The 24,932-nt window shown below is 40.8% G+C and overlaps 1 long non-coding RNA gene across 1 annotated transcript in view; it reads left to right on the forward strand.

Moving 5' to 3' along the window:
- Positions 1-23,348, forward strand: part of LOC138690289 (uncharacterized) — a 103,686-nt gene extending 80,338 nt beyond the window's left edge. Inside the window, exon 3 of the long non-coding RNA XR_011329101.1 lies at positions 23,196-23,348. This is a non-coding gene — a long non-coding RNA (uncharacterized lncRNA). The remainder of the gene's footprint in view (positions 1-23,195) is intronic.
- Positions 23,349-24,932: the final 1,584 nt, after the last annotated feature.

The raw sequence follows: 24,932 nt of genomic DNA on the forward strand, positions 1-24,932 counted from the left end.
AATGGAGTCCCTGCATTATCTGTGAATAAGTGCTTTTCTTTCTTCTGAAACATAATTTTAGACTGGACTGAGTTGAAGTTGGCATCATTCCCTGTGCTCCCCGTGATATCAAAGTGCACCATATATTTTAACTTTTTAGTAGCTTCTGCCAATGAAAACAAAAGTTCTAATTAATAGTCTCAGCAGTTTTGCTGCCAAGGGTTCCTGGCCACAATTCTTAGCTTGTTTTATGCTGCAGATGCATACCTCTGAACCTTGTTAACAATTTTTTTTTTTCCTTACCAATGATTAAAGACTACTGCTGTCCAAGGAACTAGCCCTACTTTAAAAATAAAAGAAAATAAAGCACGGTCATTAAAGCGTTAATTTGCTCACGAGAAAATATTTTTGAGGCAAACTCTTTAAGGGAGCTAAGATCCTTGTTAAAGCTAAAGCACCATCTCACATATCAGACAATTAATTGCTCTAAATAGTTTTGACTGTAGAGTTATATTGCAGATGGGGTGTGTTATGATACTGAAAAATGACTCTACACAATAAATGTATGGGTTAGCAGGTTGAGGACTTATCTCTTTGCTCTCAGGAGCATCATATAATTGCCCTAATAATCTCAGCCCTGTCAGACTGGTAATATCTCTTCCATGGTGATATGATACTTTAAAATTATTCAAGTATATATATGTTTCTTAATATATGATCTGATTTCTGACTGTAGAGGTAGCTTGAAGTACAACTCTAACACAGGACCTTTAGGAAAAGGTAATTTTTCTTGCCAAAAAAATAAGTCCAGTCTCCTAAAAAGGGATTTTTTTTCATTCTCTGTTTGTGGAGTTAGACCACACAGTCTGGTTTTATATTATTGACAACTGAAATTGGCTGATGAAGTTGCTTCTGCTGAATCTGATGGTAGAAAAGTGTTTTCTTACCATGTAGAAATGTTTAATTTTTTTCCCTGCTTTGCCTTCATGGTAGTCTTGCTACAGTAACATAAGCTGGATATTGGTGTGGCAAGACTCTAATGTCTTGTTCAGCTCTTTGCTTTTCTTCCAAAGAAGCTTTTGTTCTGCTTATATATTTTTTTGTGAGTGAGTCCCCTCTGGAAGGCTCCGTGTGGGTGGTTCAAACACTGTATCTGATCAGATGCTGTTTACCTCGGGCATCTGATTAATGAGCACATGTCTGAGTGGGATTAATACCGTAATAAGTGCCTTGGATAGACGCAAATCGAAGGAATGGATTCAGGCTGTCATCTTATTCTGTAGTGCATAGTGACTGAGCTGAGTGAAACTGCAAATGGAAGCCTCAGAGTTAAAAGATCTATCTGTAATTTGTTATGTGTCTCCCAGTATTGTCATTTCTGTACTTTCTCTACTTTTTCAGAACTATAATGACTTGAAGAGAGCTAATTAAATGTCCTAGTGCTACTGCAGCATTCTGTGAGTACTTGAGCTATCCCAGCAGGCAGTGCCTAAATGTTTCTGAAATTCAGCTTTGTCTCCTTTTTAAACATGATTCTCCTCCCTCCTGTGTTACTTTGCTCACCTGGTAATATGCTGCTTTTGTAGTACCTAAATCTTCTTCATACACATTTTGTATTTATTATACTTTATACTAGGTCAGCTTTTCCAATAGGAGAATCTGAAATGCTCATGTAATTCAGGAATCTCACCCTGCTTTGGTCTTTTAATAAATTCTACCATACTTCCGGCTCTTTGGAGGGTGATGTTTCCTATTTTTAGAAGCTTTGCTGTATTTGATGAGTCCCAGAGCTGTCATCTTAGCTATTTCTGAAAACTTTGTGTTTAAAGGGAAGAAATCTTCATAGAAGATTAGGGTTTGTTAGATGCTCTAAACTGAACTTCTGCTGTCAGGACAAGTTTTTTGTATCTTATTTGAATTTCAGAAGTAACTTTTACTATATCAAGTGTGCTGGTTTGAGTGCTTGGCAAGACAGCCTGAGCATCAATAGCTTGTTCTTGTCACTGCTGTAAAGCTGAATTAGAGGAGCAGGAGAAAGGTTGTCTCCTGTTTAGCAACCAAATGGGGTATGCGTTAATAAAAAATAGCTAATTTGCTGACTTGCAATACCAAGTGGACCACCCTTCCTGCTGTAACAATTCCAGCAACAAGTAATTCCACCTGCTCCGAGAAGTAAAAAATGATCTGTGGTACAGCTGGCCAGCTGCAAGGACATAATATGGAAAAGATTATTGATCTTGGTCTGTTATGATTTGTACAGCTTGAGGATATCGGTTGCTTGCAACTTTGGCCACATTTTCTCCGTGCTTGCTCATCTCACTGGACTTCCATCAGTAGAGATCCAAGAACTGAAGGAATAGAGGGACTGAAGCTCTGTTAGTACAATAGTTGACATCGTATCTTAGCACAGTTGTGCTGGCTCTGGTGCAATAGCAACAAAAGTGGTAGTGTGAGACAGTGTAGGTAGCCTGCATTGAAACCCATGCTTCATCGTCTTCAAAATTGGCATCTGAGCTTTCCAGGTGGAAGGCAAATCTCTATAGGCTGCAGTGTGGAACTGGGGTGGTAAATAGAGCTTTGTGTGGGTCCATTTTATTATGACTGTCTTTAAGAATATATTGGTTTTTAAATAGGAATTAAAGTCAACATTGCTGGAAATGGAGTTGTGTTAGTGCTACAACATGAGTGTAAGCTGTGGGAGAAGAGCAGGATGTGAGTTACCACCTAGGGTTAAATTAGGCTTAAAAACATAAAAACAGAAGAAATCTAGATAGAATAATGGAGAGGTTCCTGCTCTTAATTATCCTCTAATGGGCCCTACCTCTAGGGGTCTTTGCTGCAGGAGGAGCCTTGGCTGATAGGATGCCTAGGAGGACAGACTCTCCCCATCAAGGCTTTCATGAAGCATTTCTTAGCCTCTGAGGTGGCTGGGGAAGATGCTTCAGGACTGCTGAGCAGCAGAACAGAACTTCCTCTAGTCTGTGTCAAGAACCAATGAACAGGAAACTACTTATTTTCCATATCATAGCCTGCTTAATTGAAAGCAGGCTTTTGACATCTTGACAGCTTTTCTTTGCTAGAACATTATTTTGATCAAATAATCACTAAGAAAAATCTTAAACTTTTTTGCCTTCCCCGGTTTGCATAATAGGAAAAAAAAGTAGCGAGAGAGAGCAAACATACCAACTTGCATCGTAAAACACTGAAACCACTTGGAACTATAAGCTTTCTGTGTTCCCACAACTTCTTGTTATAATTCTTTTCTAGTTTAGTGGTTTATCTACAAACACGCATCCAGCAGGACTGTGCAACTCTATAGGCAGGAGAGCTGGCAACCAGAATATTCTGTGCAGCAAAATCCCTCTTTGTGTTTGTGTGGAAGAACTGATGGGACATACTATGCTGTGAAAAGTAAAAGTGGAAGATTAAAACCTGACTGTCTTTAAACAGAAATATAATCACTTGCTCTCTAGATTTCATAAGCAGATGGTGAGATCTCTTTGCTCCTGTTCATTGCTGTCGTTTGTCATCCAACAAGAGCTGATGCAGTCCACACTGAACTCAGTATCACTGCAACTATCTTATAAACTCTAGTAGAAGTAACCATATTAAAAACCTCTCAAGAACATCTCACAAGATGCACTTGCTGCAGTGTATGTAGACCTAAACTCTCTTCCTGAAAGCTTCAGTCTACAGCAGAAACCATGCCAGAAAATTTAGAAGCAGGCAATCACTTTCTCACCCACAGGTTAGCACCCATGTGGCAAATCTATTATTTTTGTTACAAAATTTATAATAAAATTATAGCTTTGGCTTCTCTCTCCCACATAGAATCACAGAATTATTTGCCTTAAAAAGGATCTCTGGAGGTCATCTGGTCCAATCTCCTGCCTAGAGCAGGGTGAACTCGGATCAGGCTACCAGCACATAAGGTAAAATGAAAAGATATTATTTAACTTCGCCGTGAAAAGAAGTATGTAATCTTGCCTATTGCACCCATAAGTAATTGGTAAGGTCGTTTTGAGTTACCAGCTCTGAGTTGCTTGCATGACAGCGTGCTCCATTAGTCACTACATGCCAAGCAGCTGCCATTGCAGCTTTACAAAGTTGCAGCTATCATTTAAAAACAAAACAAACAAAAGCCCTGAAAAATAGCTTGGCTTTGGTTCGTTGAGTACACGCTTTCTCTGAGGTGACACGACATACGGTACAAGTAGCGCTCTGTAAGTACGGCAGCGTGTCGTAGCCCCTAACTGGCAGAGCCTTCTTGGACAAAAACTACGCCCCTATTGAATCTGATGAACTATTTGCAAGCTTTTTCTGAAGCCAGCATATGGAAAAAATTGCAAGCCTTATGTTGGAAAGCTTTTTTTTCCCTTCTTGGGTATGAGATCTTCTTGTGAGTTCTGAAAGGCATGCATCTGCCGCCGACTCTGCTGGTCTGAAAGAGGGGAGACCCTGCCAGTCTATGTAAAGCTGCTTTTCACACAGTCAAGTAGCTGGCAGAGTGTGGTAAATAGTAATAAAAAAGGCTTAGGAAAGACTTTAATTAAAGTAAGAGCTCCACTAATTATGTTTGAGGCTACACAGAGGGAGCCCGACACTGGATAAATTTTTCAAACTGTTGGAAGAGAAAAAAATTAATTACAGTCCCAGTCACAAGTTGAGGTCATTTATTTAAAGGGAAACACTTAGTGCTATGGTGCTTCATAATTTATATGGCTGGGTATGCTTTACATAGCTGGACCTGTAATGTGATATTTACTTTTATGCATAACATTATGTTCTTAGAAGGAAACCATACTCCAAAGAGGTAAAATTAAAATTCTCCTGTGGGAAGTGGTGGCACTCTTCACTGAAAGCAAGCAGTCTGATTTCTTTTGCTGCTGTGCATCCTGGTGGCATTTTGAAAGCTGTTCAGCTCAATAATATGGGTATTGCATATTAGTTCCTGTTTAGGTCTAATAATGTGAAAGGCATAACAAAATGTGGTGCGCTACAAGTGCCACGGGTTGTGGAACGGTGCAGCTAAAACTTTGAGCTGCTCTTAATTTTGTGCAACACTGGCAAATTCCTCCTGTAACAACAGCAAATAGAGAGTCAACCTGCCCTTACCTGTGGGCTAATGATCTTTGCCATTCTTTTCTTATTTAGGTCTCTCAGTGTTGGGTTGAGTTGCAACACAGGTGAAGCAACCAGCCGTAGTTACATTGACCTTTGGTAAAGGAAGCAGCTTGTCCGAGGCCAACTCTTTGGTTTTGCTTGCATGTTCTGCAACTGTACCACTTACTTAAACTGATGGTGCTGCCTAAGCTGGTGCAAAATCTTTGGATTATAATGAAAATTTCTTTTTGGTGTGCTGGTGTGAGAAGTGCTGATGGAAGGAACTACTCCAAACTCACCAACTGTACTGCAAAGATGAATGTTTTGGGATTGTAGGTTATCAAAGTTGAACTGCAAGTAGCAACTACAGTTGTGTTTGTTACAGTACAGTCTTGTGCAGAAATGTTTTGAATTCCATATCCATAGTGTTTCTTTATGGGTAGGTTTAAAATGGTGCAAGTATTAAGTTTAGTAATCAAAGCCTTTTTGGAAAAAACCCACCAAACCCAACCCTTTGAAATGCAAATTGAAAATTATAAATAAAAAATGAGGGTTCTCTAGGACTTTAGTGTAAGCCCTTGCTGTGAAGTAAATGCTATTCTCAAGTTCATTGTATAACTCACTTTCCTGTGCTCAGGCAGTTCTCGTGCTAGTGTTGCTTGCAAAAACCTGAAAGCTGCTTATGCTAATTAAGAACTATTTTATGTGGAGGACAGGACAAGTCCTTTTAGCTCCTGCCATCTCTCAAGAGTAATGTATGAGAAGGAAGGCCATAGTGCTGCCCTGCAGCTGGAGATGTATTCCCTAGCTGTGCTGCAGCGGGTTCCTGAAAAGCCACGATCTCTGGTTGCTTCCCGAGCTCCAAGCATAAACTTTTGCAGTATCTGCCAAAGACTGGATGTTCTTGAGACCATACTGTACATTTGTAATACTGATCCAAATCTGTGTGGTCAGCATGCTTCATGTGATGGATTTTTTTTTTAAAGCATAGTAAAACTTTTTACCATAACTTATTACCAATTTGACATCTTCAGATGCTATAGGCAGATCTGAAAATCTTGGCCCTACTGTTCCACTGTAGAGCCTTCCATGGAAAGTTGCTGCTCTACCCCAATTGCAGCAACCTTAACTGTGGCAGTTAAATACTCTTGATTCCAGAACTGTCATTGCTTTTGAATAATCTAATCAAAGTCCAATGTGATTTTTCACGAATTAGTTGTTTCTAGGATAAAGTAGATAATAGGAAATAAAGGTTTTGTTAAGGAACTGTTTTATGACTTAGAATAGACTATTTCAGTTGGAAGAGACCTACAATGATCATCTCGTCCAACTGCCTGACCAATTCAGGGCTGACCAAGGTAAAGCCTGTTATTAAGGGCATTGTCCAAATGCCTCTTAAACACTGACAGGCTTGGGGCACCGACCACCTCTCCAGGAAGCCTGTTCCAGTGTTTGACCACTCTCTTGGTAAAAAAAAATGCTTCCTCATGTCAAGTCTAAACCTCCCCGACACAGCTTTGAGGCATTCCCATGTGTCCTGTCACTGGATACCAGGCAGAAGAGATCAGCACTTCCCTCTCCACTTCCACTGGATTTCACCTGGGAGTGTCTGCTGTTCATTTTCAAAGAGGCATGGGCAATATTTTTAAAATGATATTCACCTTTAATAAAAGGCTGTCATAATGCATATAAACAAGGAATCAAAACTTTTTAAACCACCAAGAACAGGAAGGTCCATCTGAAAAATCTGCCTTCTGAACACGTGGCATCACAGCTAAAACCTTTGAGAAACAGTTTTTCATGTGGAATATGATCAAGTGATATAGAACTATGTATTGGCTGAAAAAATGAATAAGCATAGCAGGAAACTGGGAAGTCTACAGAGGAAATACACAAGTAAAGTGCTGCAAGAAAGCACCAGCTGTCTTGCTGGTGACAGGTAGCAATGTCTGTAGAAAATCCATTCTTGCATTCTTTATCTAGCTCTGTTTGATACAGGGGCAGATGTATAGAACTATATGATCTGTTCTGGCAGAACTAGCTTGATCCAACATACACTGGGACTCCCAAGCACAATTACATCCCCATTACTGTGAATTCTGCTGTACAGGTATTACAGGTATGAGGAATGTAGCTGAAAAAGTTAGTAGTATGAGTACAGAAGTATCTGGATGACTAAATATCTTGTATTAAGCAATATAGCAAAATGATTGATTTTTTTTTTTTTAAATAACAACAACAACATCAAAGAATTAAATGGTGGTGCGTCAGCAATAGTGCACGGCACATGGCTCTTTCATCACTGTGATCTCAACTGCTGGAGCCGCAGACCTGGCAGGACTCTTTGGGGAAAGTCCATGGAAAGATACCAAGACCAGGGCAGGAGTATCGTGTCCACTGTCACAGCTCCCTGCCAGCAGTCAGTGAGCTCACAGTTGAGAACAGATTTTTGTGGCTTTGTATAGGGCTAGCGTATATGGCTGTCATAAAAGCTTTACTGAAGATGAGAAAGGAAAGAAGGATCCTGCAAAGCTGGATATCACTTAAACGGTAGACCTTAAATAAGCATTTGGGGATGTGATGTGAGGTTGCTATGTATTTCAGGCTTGGTTTTAAGTTTCTCGTCTCTTATTCTGCAAGGTGAATTTTGAAATGGGGAAGTTGCTCACAGTAATAAAATTCAATTTTTATCTCTTGTGTCATTTGGGAGAATATATGAAGAGGTTCTGACTTCTCAGCAGCTCAAAGGTATATTTGTTTTGGTAACAGTTTGCTCACAGTGTTTTATGACGGTGCAATGACAGAAATTGGTTGGTCTATCAGTACAAACCTTTCAGGAATGAGATCATATTCTGTCAGCTGACTTGCATGAAATTCAAATATTAATTTACAGATTTTTGGAAGAGCACAAGAAGCCAAAATTGCTACTTACAACATCTGGAGAGAATACTTACTGCACTTGGTTAAATTCATTCATCCGTTGGGATAGTGCTCATTGAGGAGAAAGAAGGTGAATGCCAACCCAGGAACATTTGTTTTCCTCTCTGCACTTCCTCCCTCTTCTCTGTTAAAGAAGTTTGACATTTCAGTGTAGAATGAATTAAATTATTCCCAGTGAATCACTGAACCACCTCATGTGATTGGAGCGAGGAGGCTGAATCAAAAAACAACCTAATGCAAGTCCATAGTGTTTTTTTCACAAAAGCTGTTACTGGGAAGCAGGGGAGAAAGCTACAGAAAGCTCTATATTTGCTGTATATCTTTATTGTGAATAGTGGACAATGTTCTTGCATAGAGTAATAGGCAGTAGTATGAGAAACTAATAAAAAACCCTGTTTACTGGTTTTTCTCTTGTGCAGCTCCTTTAAAATTATTGTGGGAAGTGAGGGGGGAAATTGAAATTCTATTGTTTTGTTAAAGAAGGGTTTTTCAGTCCTTCATATTCTTATTTTTGAAGTACTCATTGCCATCCACTTTCATCATAAATAGTTCAACAAATGGCTTCCTTCTGCAAAATGGAACTGAGATGGGCTGTGAACGATTTTGAAAAACACATTTTAATAAAAGAAAAACATTAGGCAAACTAAAATCAGTGACTTGAAGAAACAAGCCTTGAAGCTACCAACTCTTCTATGAAGTAAAAGTTCAAACTATCTTATTTAAATGTGGCTGTATAAGGAATTATTTTCTTGTGGTAAAATGCAACTGTAGAAGCATAGCTGGAAAGCAGGGGGTAATATATACGGACCGTTATCCAGGTGGAATGGAAAGATTTATTTTTCACTTCATAAATTTCTTGGGTTTTGAAAGTATATTTTGTTATCTACACTTGTGAACAGTCTGTGCTGATGTATCTGGGGAATGGAAAGTCCTAATTTATAATGGCTGTGGGAGAGATCCTCAACTACCATGGCAGATATGAGATTCCAGGAAAGAAAAGATTTTAATTTTCTTTCCTCATTTTTTGTATACTTTAGGGAATAGAAAGCATTTCCTTTCCCTTTCATTAATCTCTTCAAGTATGATAAAGTAAGAAAATTAAATCTGAAAAGAAGTCAACAGAGCGTGAGTATAAATTCATCAGTATAAATTCTTCCTAACTGGATGCACAATTTCTGTCTTTTTTTGTTTTCTTTTTACATAGAACTGGACACACTACCCTAGATGTGATCTTACAAACAGCAAATAGAAGGGAATAACCAATTCCATTAGCCTGCTATCATACATGATGGTATGTCATTGGTTTTCTCTGCTGCAAGGGCACAGTGCTGACTCTTTTTAAACTTGCTGTCCATCAGCACACCCAGATCTTCTCTGCATAGATACTTGCTCGTTTATCAGCCCCTGGTCTGTACTGTTGTGTGGGGTTATTCCATTCCATGTACAGGGCTTGACACTTACATTTGTTGAACTTCTCAAGCTTCCTTGCCAGCCCAGTTTTCAAGCTTATACAGGTTCCTCTGAGTAGCAGCCTCCTCCAGGGTATTGACTGCTCCCAGTTTGGTATCTTACACCTATTTGCTGAGACTGCGCTCTGCCTCCATCCAGGTCATTAATAATGACGTCAAGCACTACTGGCCATGTCATCATTCTTTGAGGAATGCCCCCGCTACGTGGCTGTCAGTTGGACTTTGTGCTGCCAATTTTCACCCTTTGAGCTGGGTGGTCTGCACGGTTTTTCAGCCACCACCCTGTTGCTAGCTGATGGAGTCCATATCTCCCCAGACTAGCCCCAGGGTTACTGTGGCAGACCGTACTAAAGACCATACTGAAGTCAAGGTACACAACATTTGCTGCTCTCCCCTTGTCCACAGAGCTAGTTGCTGCCTCCTGGAAGGCAAACAAATTGTTCAGGCGTGATTTACCCTTGTTAGGTCTCTGTTGGCTTTTCCTCACCATCTTCTTATTCACCATCTGCTTAGAAATGGCTTCCAGGAAGATTTTTTCAATAGCCCTCTCAGGGACTGAAGTTTGACTGACTGGCTTGTGGCTCCCAAGAGTCTTTGGATACCCTTCTTTAAGATGGGTATGACATTTGACTTCTTACGGTATTGGGAACCTTCTCCAATCACCATGACCTTTTATTGAGTCTCCATAAAGTATGATTGTGCCAATTCCGAAGTTTGTGAGCCTGAATTTATGTCAGAATTCTGCCAGAATTACACTGCTGAAGGACAGCAACAGATGGAGCAGCTATTACTGGGTTGCTGTTTCCATCAGGAAGAGATGTCTGGCAGAAGTAGAAAAGGAGAACTCTGAAGGGCTTAATGGGTGAAAATATTAAAGCAGAAAAGTGTAGCTCTGGTATCATTAGTAGTTACAAACACTTTGTGTGTATGCCTGTAAACAGAGACAAGAAAGCATTGCATGTTGATGAGGTTTTTGGAGGTTGGTTGGTTGGTTTGTTTTTACACTGCTCAGTAGTTGCACAGAGTACTTAAATAACTGACCAAGCACTTAAAAGCTGTTTTGGTCCTTTGCAGTCGCAAGTGTGAAGCAGGCAGAGGACGTGTAAGACATTTCTCTGTGTTCCTCTGCATGGTATGTCATGAGTTTTTGAGTGTCAAAGCGGAGGTGTTCTGGGTGGGTTTTGGAGAATGTGCATTGGGGAAATGTCGTGCACTGTCCTGTCTGGAATAAGAGCCTGTGGGAGCTTTTCAATTGCAGTAGGAGCAGCACAGTCGCAAAGTGTTCGAGTGTGGATTAGCTTTGTTTGGCTTAGAAGGGTGACTGATGCAACTTGATATTCCATAAAATTTCAGTAGCATATACTAGTTATACTTATGTCTGTCTTTGGATTGAGAACAGGGTCAGAGACTTAACTCGTAGTTGTTGTAATGTTAAGTTTTAAAGCTGTTATTTTGGAAACGATGCTTGAAGCGTGCTATAGAGAGGTCGTGAGGACTGAACAAGTAATTGTTGATAGCTAATTGCATTTCACTCTAGTTGACTTTAATAGAGGCTGCTGTACCACGTTTACCTTGAAGTTTGAGAACTGGAAAGGTTTCCAACCAGATTTGCTTCTGCAAGATACTAGAAAAATGTGGGGGAACCAACACTTCAAGGAAAAACACAAGCAACTTGTTATTGGAGGCTATGTCACTGCAGCTTACTAAAGTCCTTCCTTGGAAAGTAAGTGGCTGAACTACACTAGCCGACCATTATCAGCCTTATGGCTATATCAAGAAGACACATTGTTTTAGAACAAACAGCAAGTTTATAGGCACTTTACTGATCAGCTTAAAATGTTCTGGGTCTTTTTTTTCTTTAAAAAACAACCAAAACAACCTGTTCTTGAACAGGTGAATGTGGAGAATAATCCTGTCCTGAACTGTGCCAAGTGATCCAGTCCATCTCTTCAGTTTCTAACTTCTGTGAACAAAGCTAAACTAAGAGCGTGTCATGGAGTAGATTGAATCAACGTACCATGACATTATAATGAGTTGAAAATGTGATGTCAGTCTGCTTGTAAATTCAGGCCAGCAGGAGCTGTGCATGGTTCACTGACAAATAAAAAGATAATTTAGCCAAGGTGTATATCATGTTACAGCATGGGATTTAGGTATTCTGCACCAAAAGTAGAATTTACAGGGAAGCAAATCTACAGAACTACTGCTACCAAAGCACATGCTGGGAAAGCTTTCTTTAAGCATTAAGTGTGTAATGATGTGCTTATACTCTTCAAGGCTAGGGCGAAAAAGCAGGAGATGTACTTATCTTGAATAGAGCCAACTGGCTGCACATTTGTAGTGGGATCTGGCATAGTACTTGTCACTGCTATTAGAAAAACTACCTGAGCCTGTACCTCTGTTCCTCTTTAACGCAGGTAACAGCAAGACATACAATCTTCTGCCTCTGTTGTTCTTCTGGTGTTATGTTCCTTGGCTTAATTAACAGCAGAGGTTGTGGGTCAGGCAGTCAACGCAAATAACACAGAGCTATATTAAGTAGTTGCTCCAAGACAGGAGGAGCCGGCACAGGACTCTAACAGTCAGAAGCAGTTTGTCTAACCATTAGGTATAGCATATATTTCTACTTGTTTTTATTTGCTTTTCTAGGGAAGGTTTAAGGTATTTGTATTTTGCCTTCAGCTATGTCAGGAATACTTCAGTACTGTGCTGTTTTACTCCTGCGACATAGGCGTTCTGCGCTCTTTGAGAAACTGCTTAGCCTTGTTGGCTGAGCTCCCACCTTTGTGTTTGAAAAAGCATGACTTCTGTTGTGACTCCTCTTGACTTGCATTGGTATCATCAAATAAGACGGGCGACACTCTTAGTCATATGGTTAGTTTTAGGTAGTCCTGCAAGGTGCAGGGAGTTGGACTCGATGATCCTTATGGGTCCCTTCCACCTTGAGATATTCTACAAGTCTATGATTCCGTTGAATTCACCAAGGACACTTAGTTTTGCTGTCACCAGTGTTTTGTGTTTGCATGTTATGTAGAGGTATACATAACTCTGACTGGTTTCTGGGTCAGGAAAGCAGAAAAATCCTTAAATGCACTTTGCTCTATATAGCAATTGTATGTGAAAAAACATTGCCAGCCTTCTTGTAACAATTTTTTCCTTAACATATTTTGATACTCCTTCTGTATTGGGTGTCTGTCTTTAAATTTTGGTGGGGCACGGGGGAGAAGTGTGAAACTGAATTTCTGTAAGTGTTAAAAAACAGAATAATGAATATTTGTTTGTTCAGCTTTTGCAAGCTTTTGTTTCAAAAAATGTCTATAGACCTGACAGGTGGGAGCTGCCAAGGGAGGCTGCCCCTGGGATGGAGAGGTGGCTTGCCACCCCTACATTCTGTGGGCATTCCTGTCACCTTCATTAAATCCAGAAGTTTCTGTTCACTGGGTATGCCCTCGCCTGGAGTTTGGCAGGAATTTTTCCCTGTGTTTGACTCCTGATATAGCCCCATAACGCTTGGCCTGTCTGTGTTTAATTCTTAACTTCGTACTGCTTTCATATGGTCAAGCTTTTTTTTTTTATTATTATAATTGACTCTTGGTTGCCAAAGATTGTGTGATGCTGAGAAATCCCCCGCTGAGAGAAAGCCCAGGTAACGCAGGTGTTGCGGTACAAAAGCGTACGTCTTGGCAGGGTGCTGGTGGGCCTGGCTGCGTCCGTTCTGAGATCTGCAGAACAAGCTGAAGGCGACGGCTTCGCGGTCCTGGGGACGCTGGGTTGCCTCACAGGTTGAATGCGGTGTTCGCTAGAAGGCCGGGGTGGGTACCCATACTGAACGGCACCCAATATGACAAATGCTCCCACAGCACCAGAATGAGATAAAGTCACCTACCTGGTTTTGGAGGGGCTGAGCCGTCTGGAATCATCAGCTTTAGCTAAGGTCCAACTCCACTCGGATTATCCTTGCACTCCTTCATGCTCCCATGGCAGGGAAATTAAAGTTGTCGTCCTAGAAAACCACCTCATCCCAGTGGGACCTCAGCTACCAAAATCAGTTGTATTGTTTCAGCTACAGAAATTAGTAATGAGCTGGCCTTTGGATATGGGTAGTTGCTCACACATAGTGCTGTTATTCAGCTGATGAGTCTGTAGGCACTCAGCCTGGCTTTGCAGGGCAGCTTACAGAGAGAGTTGACAAGGAATGTCTGGTCGCTGAACTTCTCTGTTTCCATGGTGTTCACTCAGGAAACAGTTGATGCTTGGCTAACTTGTGGTTTCTAATTTTTGAGTGCTTAAATCATGCAACTAGAACGTTCTGTTGTTTCTTTCAGTCTCATGATTGCTAATGAAAATTGAGGTGATGTAGGTGCCACACAATACAATGCTGTTTGGTTATATCTTGATTTTATTTCAGCTGGAGGATGCAAAAAGCATTGAAAGTGTAATGCTAGCCATGGCAATTGTTGAAAGAGTCACTGCTGGATAGAGTGATAAAGGTGAAGAAGTAAAACCAGAAAAGCCCAAAAGCACAAACTAACACCTCAGGTGTTCAAAAGACTGGAAATTTTCTCTTGTGATTGTACCACATGCACAAAATATATGGCTCAACGTAATGATTTTCTTGAAACTTGTTGTTAGCTAGCTTTGGTCATCAAAGAATGGAGTCAATGGGCAGCTATGAGAAACTGAATGGTGCTACTGTATTTGATTTGAGATTGTAGATGCACCTTCTCATGTCATGCATAAAGACAAGCCATCTCTGCAGAATGCAGCCACTAAGGATTTACTTAACTGGCCACTGGATGCCAGTATTGCTCTGCAGAAACTGGTAGCACAAAGCTTATTTTTGTGACTAATATTGCAATGGCTGCTCCAATGTCAGAAGCATTTTATCACTCATTTTCTAAACTGGGATGAAGGGTGGGTAAAGTCCTAGAATGAAACACACTTCATTTAACTTTCTTGAGAGGCTGAATACAGAGCGGTTGTTGATTCATATTTGACCTGTATTAAAGCACATTAGATTTTAGAATCATCTATAGCAGCATACTTTGTAATGAAAATAACATCATCTTTGCAGCTGGCCCTTTTCAAGCTGTGTTTAATCTGTTCTGCTGCTGGTCTTTGCTACTTTGAAATAGCTTGCAGAAGGACGTTTTCTTTGCTAACTCAGGACTGAAAATCCTGATACTGACCGAACAAATCTATAACATCTGTGACAATTTTAAAAATCCTGTACTTGTGGGCAGAATTCCAAGACTTCTGAATTTGAAGACAGTGGCTTCTGTCCTTATGTCTAGGAGTTCATACTTGAAGACATGTTGGAGAGATAAGTTTATTCACTGCCCGAATAATGTTAAGATATTTGTCAAGCAGATGCTTCTGATCCTCTAATGGGTATCAGAGGCTGAAATGAGGGTTTGTATTGTTTGTTGTTCTATTTTTTTTTAATTTTTCTTTTAAAGATGCCTTGTTCTGGTGAAGGCTCAAAAATGATGAAGTTCCCAACTTGGTCACTATTGCCACAAAGATTAGTGTGCAGAATACACAGAGGAGCACACCACTGTTCACCTCATGCTGTATGTTCATTCATCAAGGGGATGCTGGATTTGGCAAACCTAACTCCCATATTGAAACACTTGAGTGGGGAAGTATGCTTCCTCTGTTTCATGTCAGTCCAACATGCCATCTCACATGCTGGAGATAGCATGAAAAATCATTACATCCCCGAGAAGCAGCCTCTGGGTAAGCAATCAATGGATGAAATGGATACGATGGTGACTTTGTTACTTGGCCTTGGCCTTGCCATGCTTTTACTTTGTTCCTAGAAAAAGTAACAGCTTTTCCCTTTAAGTATGCCTTAGAGATGACACTAACCTGGAAGTAGCTGGGTTTAGTACTATGGGAGAGGAAAATCCCTTCTTCAAAGTTTTATTAGCTGATATGGAGAAATGAACAAAAGAAGTTTCTGTAGTATCCTTCCGTTGTAGGGGAAGTGAGAGGCTGTTTAACAGCAGGGTCCATTTGTTGTATTTTAAAGGAAGGGTTATAAAAAGAAGCTTGTGAGGCACTAGCCTAACTTAATTAGGATTACCGTGCTGCTTAGCTGCCTGTCTTTAGATCACAGAATGCTGGCAGGGATTCGGAGGTTGAAGTAACTGGATGGCTCGTACTCAGTGACCAAAACCATTGTCCTGTTCATTAGCTAGGTCCACTGACTTTTTTCCCTGGCAGTCTTAATGTGTAGTCCTCATTACAACTCACTGTGTGGGGTTCTAAGGACCTTCCCCCTCTGGGACGTGCGGTTGCCTGAGGTTCGTGGCCACCTTAGAGATGGTGCGGCTGAAGGCAACCCCCTGGTGGGTTCCCACCTTCTTCTAAACTGCAGCCCTGGCAGTAGGAGCCACAAGTTCCCACCAGCTGGGCTGCGGTGACCGGCTCCTGCTCGTGGCAAGAGACCGAGTCCAGAGTTTACAGGAGCCAGGAGCGGTGCAGGCAAATTTCTGCTTGGGGCAAAGCAGCAGGAGGGCTCTGGGGACAGGGTGTGATGAGCAGCGTGTTTTCCACACGTGGTGCAAGGAGCCTGAGCAGCCCGTGGTGGACTAAGAATTGAAATGTACAGAAAAAAAGAGAGAGAAAGGTGGATCTCTGCAGTCCAGGTAAAAGCTGGAGCCAAATGTCGAAAAAGGGCTCTCTGGATTTGGAGACGCTCTGACCTCCTGGAGCTTGTGCGAAGGAAGTCCCAAGAAGGGGAAGAGGTGAAAGCCCTGCAGAAATACCAGCCTCGTTTTTGTTGTTGTTGTCGTTGCAATATCCCTGATGTTCAGAAGCATAAGTTCTTTTATAAAAGCAATATAATGATTTTCTGAAACCATTTAGAATTGAGATTAGTTCCTAACCTGCATGAATCTGGGGCAAGGAGAACATTCTAGCCAATGCGTATGTGCAAAATTTGTGGCATTTTTACCCATTTGCTTTCAAAAATAAGTTGTTTGGTTTTTTTTTTAAGTTTTAGAAGTTTTCTTTACTGTGTGTGATTTTTATTTATTTTTAGGAATACTTTAGGAAGCAGAGCAGATAGAAATCTATGAAGTGCACAGAATGCACTGGAGAATACAGACATTCTTGTTTAATTTTTTCTTACTGTCATATAAGATGTAGACAAAACTAAACAACAGAAAGAAATATGACTGAACAAAATGCAGTCTTTTAGTACTTGATGTATTTTTTTTTTCTTTTTCAAACAATTTCTGTTCAAATAATTCTGTTCTTGTCTGGCAATAGACAAAAAATTACTTTTCTGAAGGAGCAGTCAAGAGCTAATCCATCCATCTCTGCTAGAACTCCTCAAAAGCAGAAGCCCTTCAAATATGCCCCAGGTCCCTACAGCTAGCTCACAGAAACTAAAGGCTCTGCTAGACTGCATACCTGACTGTTTTTTTCTTTGCAAGCATTTCCCCAGAGGCCTGAGACCCTGAGCAGACATTGCTGTTCAGCATCAGGATTCTTCGGCAGTGCTGAGCACCACTTCAGCTACAAACTTGTCCTGGCATTAGTCAAAATCCAGACAGTAACAAAACAAACGATGAAAATTTTGCTTGGATAATAAGGGGTCAGATTTGTTCTTTTGTAACTCAGGATGCAAAGACTTCCATATATGACCCTCTAAGCATCAGAGAGATCGAGAAGTTCTGCCACACCTTGAAAGACTTGAAGGCATTTTGTCCACCACCTCCCAAGGTCTGGAATTCGTAGGTATCACTGCTAGGTTTTGTGTTACAAAGCTCATCTGCGCACACATGGAGGAGCACAGAGAGACAATGGGAGTGGGGGACCCCAAATAATACCCTGCCCCAGCTACTCCCAGGCTCATCCCAGGAGCCACCAGCCCAACAAGGGCCCCTCTCCACAAGCACAAAGAAGCACAGGGGCCAAAGGCAGGCAGGAACCCAAATTAAGGACTCACCCCAGGTCCGATCAGTAGTGAGGCTGAGCGTGTGTCCCCAACAGGTACGTACACACAGACAAACAGACAGACACCCGTATGCCACATATACGTACACACGCATGTGGCTGACTGTGCAGGTCAGCACAGGCAGATGCGCTCAGCGCGCACAAAACCACAACAGCACCAATGTCCTCATCCTGCTCCCTTCTTTGGCAGATCAGGGTGAAGGTCTATTAGTGGGAAATACACGCATACGTATGACACAGCTGGGAACCATGTTTGCAGCACTCGAGGAGCCGTGGCCCACAGCCTCCTGGTGAGATGGACCACGTAAAAAGGAGGGATAGGAAATGCTTGGCATGGGGCAGGGCTCTCAGAGGCATAGCTGAGAGCAAAGGGAGAAAGTCGGAGTCACTCTGCAGAGAAACGGGGGGACTGGGCTGAGAGGGAGTTCAGCTTTGTGCAGAAATGTATGCTTTTTCTCTCGACCCCTCTGATCTTCTGGAAGGAAAGAAGAAGATGGGGTTTTATTCAAGTCTTGCAGAGATGTGAGAGGAAAAGGTAGTGGGCTTTTTTGTGTGTGGGTTTTTTTTGGTTTTTTTTCCTGCAGGACAACAGTTTTACCATTGCAAAGTCAGCTGTTTGCTCTGGTAAAAATGGCGAGGAAGGGAGGATGAGCAGGTTGCCGCTGGACCGTCCCGTGTCCCTGCTTACTGAGAGGGTAATGGCTGAATGGGAGCTGTTTCCTATCTTCAGCAGGCTGTGATACACTGGTAGTCATAAAGGACCCATGCACTGTATCACTGTATGCATATCCAGTACTGTCACTCAAAATATGGGTGTTTATTGCTTGTGCAAGTGGGGGAAAAAAGTACATCTTTTAAACTTTTTTTTTAATTACCTTAAGTTATAGCGAGAGAAATAGTTACAATGATATGCAAAGTGGAGGCTGAACTACAATATCAGTTTCACAAACTGATGCCTGGGATACAAATGCAGCCCTGATATATTACAGTAAAATCTTCCTGTTTCATTTGGGTTTGGTTTTTTTTTGTTTGTTTGTTTGCTTTTTTGTGTGTCCTAAGTGGTTATTATATCTGCAGGCTAATTTGTTGCCTTCTCTGAGAATAAGGCAGTTTCTAGTTCTCTTTTTACTTTTTTAGCACCTCACAGATTGCAAGTCGGAAATTCTCTCTGAGGGTGACTCTTTGCTCCGCAAGTGATGGGTGTCCCAGCAGTGGGCCCACACCAACAGCCAGCAAGGCTGGTATAGGAGTGGTATACGATTGTCGTGTCCAATGTTTGACCACCAGTAAAAGTGCCAGCAGTGGGAAATGGAAAAAAATGTGATTGGGCACCATCTGGCCATTTCCTGATCGTGGTGTTTGGCCTAAAGAAGCGTATGGACATGGTCCTGGATTTGCCCGTGGTGAAAAAGAGCAAGGAGAGCTGGGCCAGCGGCTCCTGTTCCACTGAGGAGGAAATAAAAGCAAAATGCTGCTCTTTTCTTTCCGTGCAGCTCCGGCAGGGAATCCCCAGTACCTGTCGGTGGGCAGATACCCCACTCTCGTGGGTGCGGGGTCCTGGACTTGCAGAGAAGATGTGGCAAAAGCTGCAGTGAGCGGGTAGAAGAGCAATGAAATACACACAAAAAAAGCAGGGTGGGGAGGAAAATCTCTGCATAGAAAACAGCTCAATATACCTTGGATGCTGACTGACAACATGAAAATGACACCAATTCTGGCTTTAAATTTGCTAGAAATACACGTCTTGTAGTGCTCAGAGAAGGCCATTCAGTCACCTTCAGTGAAGCAAAGAAAATATGAAGAAAGGAAACAGGTTGTTTTTTTTTTTCCATTAAATTTCCCTTTTCCATGTTTCTATAGAACTACTGTATGTAACTATTGTTTTATTGGCCATCTGTAGTAATTAAAAACTCAAGCAGCACAGCTTTCAATCCTGTTGTTCATCCTTTCCTAGCACAGATGGTCTAGGTTTTGTTTCACCTGTGCTGTAAAATAAAACAGGCTTCGTGTGGAGTTAGTTTAAATTTTCACTGCAGTCAGCTGAAATGCTTGGTTTTCCTTTAGAGATTTGAGTAACTCTTCCTTCTTTTTGTTTAAAGCACAGTCCCTTTCAGAAATTACAGCTAACTTGTATTGCATTTCAGTAGAAACCCTTAGCTTTGTTTACACTTAAATGCTAAATATTTTGTTCTTTCAAGCTTAAGGAAATGAAGTGGGCTGTATATTTGGGAGAAAACACTTTTAAACAAACCAGGTGAACAGGTATGTTGATAAATTGTTTTATGATTAATTCCCAGATAAGGTGAAGCAGTTAAATATATATACTAGAGAACTTGGGTGTGTTTATAGAATGGATCACACTCCTCCTTTCTTCCTCAGAAGTACCATTTCAGCCCCTGATGTGTTGATCGCTTCACAGTAACAAGTGGCAAGAGGTATACTGTGATAACAGTCCTACTGGGAGGGGAAAAAAAAATGTTTGTCCACCAAGTACCTGTTTCTTCTTTTCTGGACTTTCTGGCCTCAGGATTTTGTTGTTCTGTTTAGATAACTACTGAAGATACAGAGTTTGGAGAATTTTAAATATAAAATCAAACTTGCAGAAAGAGCTGATATGGTTGAAGGATGTTTTCCCCTCTTCTCATCAAATCTGCTGATCCAAACTTTAGACCACTAATCTTTCTATATGTTCCTATGAAAACATACAAACTAAAATTAGATACAATGCCGTATTGTTCAATGAGAGCAGTTTCTTTGTAGAGGAATTTTCTTCTTTTAGCATGAAATTGAATTTTGAATAGGAGAATAGTTTGGGGTTTTTTTCCATATTTTTAACATAAAGAACATGGGATTCTAAGTGTGACTTAAAGTGCATATCCTATGAGTAGTTATCCTATTTCTTGCAAGAAAAAATTGATCTTGACCCTTAAGCCAGTGCTGAGACATGCTAAGCCTTTCGCTTGTGCACTCTTCTCCTAAAGTTCACCTTTAGAGCACTCTTCTTCAGGATTTCAGTTCATTGGGAACTTTTTGTGAAAGGCTATGTAAGAAGTACAGGCTTTGTGTGGGGGCCAATGTGCTCTGGAGATCGACCTGGCATGCTTAGGGATAAGGGAATGCTTGGTTTTGCTCCTTTGAACACACATTTGCTGTCCTTTAAACATAATTTTTTCTAATGGTAGACCTTTGCGTGGCATAAGTTCAGTTACAGTTCTTGTGTTAGTCCTCCAAAGTGTGTCAGTCATGACAGAGATGCCTGTGTTCAATTTGTGAAGCTGCAAAATAATGTTATCATCAAAACATACCACAAAATGCCATTTACCAAAACCTGAGATACTATACAGAACTCCATCTTCCTGAGAGGCAGTAGTGGAAAATGGCTGCTCTATTTTAGGTCCCACTTTTTCACTGTAAACCCTAGAGATAAGGAAATTGGTTTGTGTGTGAAGCTTTGGGAAAGGATGTTCTCCTTTCTTAAGCATCCTATTTCTTTAATGTTTTAAGGCTAAGAAAATTACTGTTTATCTGTTCGCTGTGCCTAGTTAAACTGTTCAGATGCCATTCAGATGCAATGTCCATTCTAACGTCTTAACTTGGTTGGCAAAATGCTTGTAAAATACCAGTAAATGTACATATTTCTTTTGTTTAGTCCTTGCTAAGGAGCATGTTTTCTATGAGCTATAATTCTGGGAAAGATAGAGCAAGTAAATAATTGCAAGCAGGTAGTGCACAGACTTAGTGGATGAATCATTTTGTCCTCCTAAGCCAGCTGGTGTACATTGGCATAGCTCTGACTTCAGTGGAGCTATGGATGTTGATTTATATTATCTGAAGTTCTCATGCCTAGGTTGTTGCTCCATTAATTAAAAAGGGAGCTAGAAGACGAATCTAGATGGCTACTTCACATGACTAACTGAACACTTGTTTTGGTTTTGCCTTATCAATTCTTTTATTCTTGGAGTTTAAAACCATACCAAAAGTTAAATAAAACAACCCAATGCGTTTCCACACTGCTTTGAAGTGATGGTCAACCTTAAAGCAGGAAGAGTTACAACATTCTAAGCCTTTACAACCTCTCAGCATATCTTCCTTGGAAGGCAGAAAATTCAGTGCAAACCTGTGCTCATCTTTGCTTTTTCTGTCTTCTGTTTAGTAAGAGCTGCATCCATTGGCTCCTATTTCTCAGATACATGAGTTGTTTTTTTAGGAACAATAGACAATGGGCTGTCTCTTTCCTTACACCAATTTAATTACATATGTTTTCCAGACAGTACCACTGCTAATTCAGCAAGGCACATGTGCATGTTGCAAAAGCTCTTATAAAAGAAGAATGATTGAGATTTCACATTTCTGCAGAAGGCAAACACAATAAAATCCCTGCAATTGGCCCATGTTTGCTCTGCTGTTCTAAAACTATAAATGTTTTATGGAAACATTGGGATTTATGTGTACATTCATCCTTTAAGAAGAAGAATAGGTCTTAATCCACTGGGGACTTGGCTTACTAAACATGTGAATCCTCTGGTCTTTCCACTCCTGCTGCGTATAGCTTCTTGGAATATGGGATGACACTCACACCAGAGCTCCAATGGGCTCCAAGGCAGATGGGCAACTGATGGGTGATTGCTTTCTCGCTAAGTAGACTGCTTAAAAATACCAAATAGTAATGTAGTTACTGCAGTATGTTTCTGATTAAAAAAATGTCCATTTTGCATTCCTCATCCCAAAACCACATTTAGTAATGCCAAAAGAAGCAATGAAGTGATCTTCCTTACATAGCAAAAACACAAGAAAACCTACTAGTGTTGAGAGGTTATCGTCCAAACTGTGATACATAAACATGATTACCACTCACCTCATTACTGAAAGATTGACCTAGCTTTATATGTCAAAGGATCTACTGGTAAGAATGAGATCTATGCTGTCATTTAAGTGGCCTAGTCAGATTGTGCCTTCTGGCTTGGAAATATTGCAGTGGTTTGCTTTTTGAAAGGAGATTTTTTCCTTTTGCTTTTTGTCTTTTTTTTTTCCTCTTTGCTGAAAAGCTCTTGAAACAACTATTAAATAAAGGCAAACAGCTGACAGTCCTTTTCTTCCATCAAAGCATGGAAAAATGTAGCCATTTGCCTTTCTGTGAATTGTAAGGGAAGGAGGGGAAAGCTATGCTAAATATCTGAGGAATGATGAAGTAAGGCAAGCTGTGCACTCTGATTTTCTGTATCAGCTGCATAACTCATCCATCACTATTACAGTTTGCAGCTGGGGATATTTCAGGGCTCTGACATGAACCGAAGTGGGAGATAGAAACATCCTGGTGAGTTGTCTGGCTAGTGTAGTTATGAGGCCTCTGCTGTTACTTCATGTTGTAAGTGCTTCTCTGTTGCTGTTAAGAAAACTAGTATAGTTTTAGACAAAAAACTTGAGTGACTGCTGACTCTTGGAAAGGTCTAGACTGATGACCTGTAGTTCAAATTTTGGTTAAGTTTGGTTTTTAAAAGTTCTTGGAAGTGGCATGTAGACTGCAAACTTTTTTGTGTTTTTCTAACCATTTTCTTCAGCCCACACGCAGAGAAGAACCTGTAAGTGGAACCTGAATTTGAGAAGAAAGGGATGATGTGTTATTGTATCTGCTGCTTTGACTCTTTTTTTCCCTGCCTCCTTTTCTTCCCCAAGTCCTTCCTCTTTGCTTAGTGCCCTGCCCTGCCTGAACATTTGCCTTTCACTTTTGAATTCCAGCCTCTCCTAGTTTTAACAGTCCCTATGTCCTGGCAGTTCTCCCTACCGTCAGCCTTCCAGATACTGTCAGAAGAAGAATCCAGGTGTTGTCAGCTCTGGGATCTAGGAAGTGGTGTGGCCATAACAGAGGTTAGTGAGTCCCATCTCTCCTGGGAAAAGTAGAATCACTGAGATGCGGCGACGTCCTTCCAAGCCACTAGTGTGCAGAAGCTTTGCTGCAATGCAATAGCAGTGTTTAGAATATATGATGTATGGTTTTAGTTGAGAGAGATAGCCTAAACTGAAAGAGTTCTTGGAAACCTTTCAAGCTAAGTTTTGAATTTCAGGGTTTTAGAAAAGTTCATAAATTCCTTCCCTAAAATTCAGAGATTTAACATTTTAGTTACAGTTTGCATAGTATATATTAAGTTTTGGTAGCTGTGTTTTACTGAGAAATCTGCTGTGCTGCTTTTTCAGGGAACCTTTCTATCCCTATGCTACTGTAAATAATTGCTGTCTGTACCAGACTTCTCTGCTGGGTTTTCTCATGACTTTCAAAGGATTCTGAGTAGGCTTCAGTGCACTAACTTCATGATCTATGGGAGAAGCTGTTTCCAGCATAAAAGGATCCTACTTTACTTGTAGGACTGACATACCTTTAACACTCCTGGGTTTTTTCTTAAGCTTTTGAATACCAGAAAGGATAGTTGATGTAGCTTTTGTCAATTTAAATATAGGAAGTGATTATTGGGGTGGCCTCACTGTACTGGCCTAGTGGAAAAGGAAGAGAATTTTCTTTCTGTCTTGAACGTAAGGTATGTGCTGTACTAAATAACCTGTACGTGTACTGAGTGGTTTGTTACCTTCCAACCAAGCCTCCTGTTCAGCCTAGCACTTGCGTTACCAAGACTATCCGCTTTCCCTTTTCCCAGGCCTTGCAGCTTAACCAGAGAACAGACTCTTTTCCAAGGGTGTAAGTTCTTGAATTTGTCATAGCTACTAGGGATAAATTATCTTTCCCATAAAGACACAGAGGGGGGGAGGTCAGCATAATTACTTGTGTCCAATGGTTAGGATCCTTGGAGCGGGCTAAGCTGAAGGAAGGACCTGAGGGCTTAGAAGCCTCACAGAAGGTCAGGTGGCAAACTTGATGATGAACCATGTTTTCTCTTTGCATGATGCTACTTTCCCTTGACCAGGGAAGCCCATTTCATTTTAGACATTTTATTTTTCTCTCTGTTCTGTTGGTGTAAGAACAATGTTCCTTTTTTAGAAAGCTTTTAGTTTTATTTTTCTTGGCAAAGATTTGAGGTTAGGTTTACAAAAACAATGAGCTGCTCAGTTTTTACGACAGTTATAAATATTGGATTGACTATTCATAAATCTAAATAAGGCTGTAAAATACAACCTGATTGTAAAATAAAGAATGGAAGGGATTTTTTAGTTTAAGCATATGGTCTTTGTTTCATGTGTGCTTACATCCCCTACTCCATAAAACAGCTCAGCTGAGCCATTGTAAATGATTCAGGTCAACAATTCCACCCTTTTGCATTAGGTACCCTCAATGTGACACACTGCGAGAAGCTACCTACTTGGCAGTTACTGGGGAGCAGTATGCTCATGCGGAAGGCCCCAGTTTGGATTTAATGACTGTTGACAGAAGGCATTATTAATACTTTTTTAAAGTTTGGTGGTAGTTAATGCATGCCAGTGGGTTAAGATGCCTAGATCCTGATGCAGCCGCAGTATGGGAGGTTG

Source organism: Haliaeetus albicilla, chromosome 21, assembly GCF_947461875.1.
Source record: "Haliaeetus albicilla chromosome 21, bHalAlb1.1, whole genome shotgun sequence".
NCBI lineage: Eukaryota > Metazoa > Chordata > Aves > Accipitriformes > Accipitridae > Haliaeetus > Haliaeetus albicilla.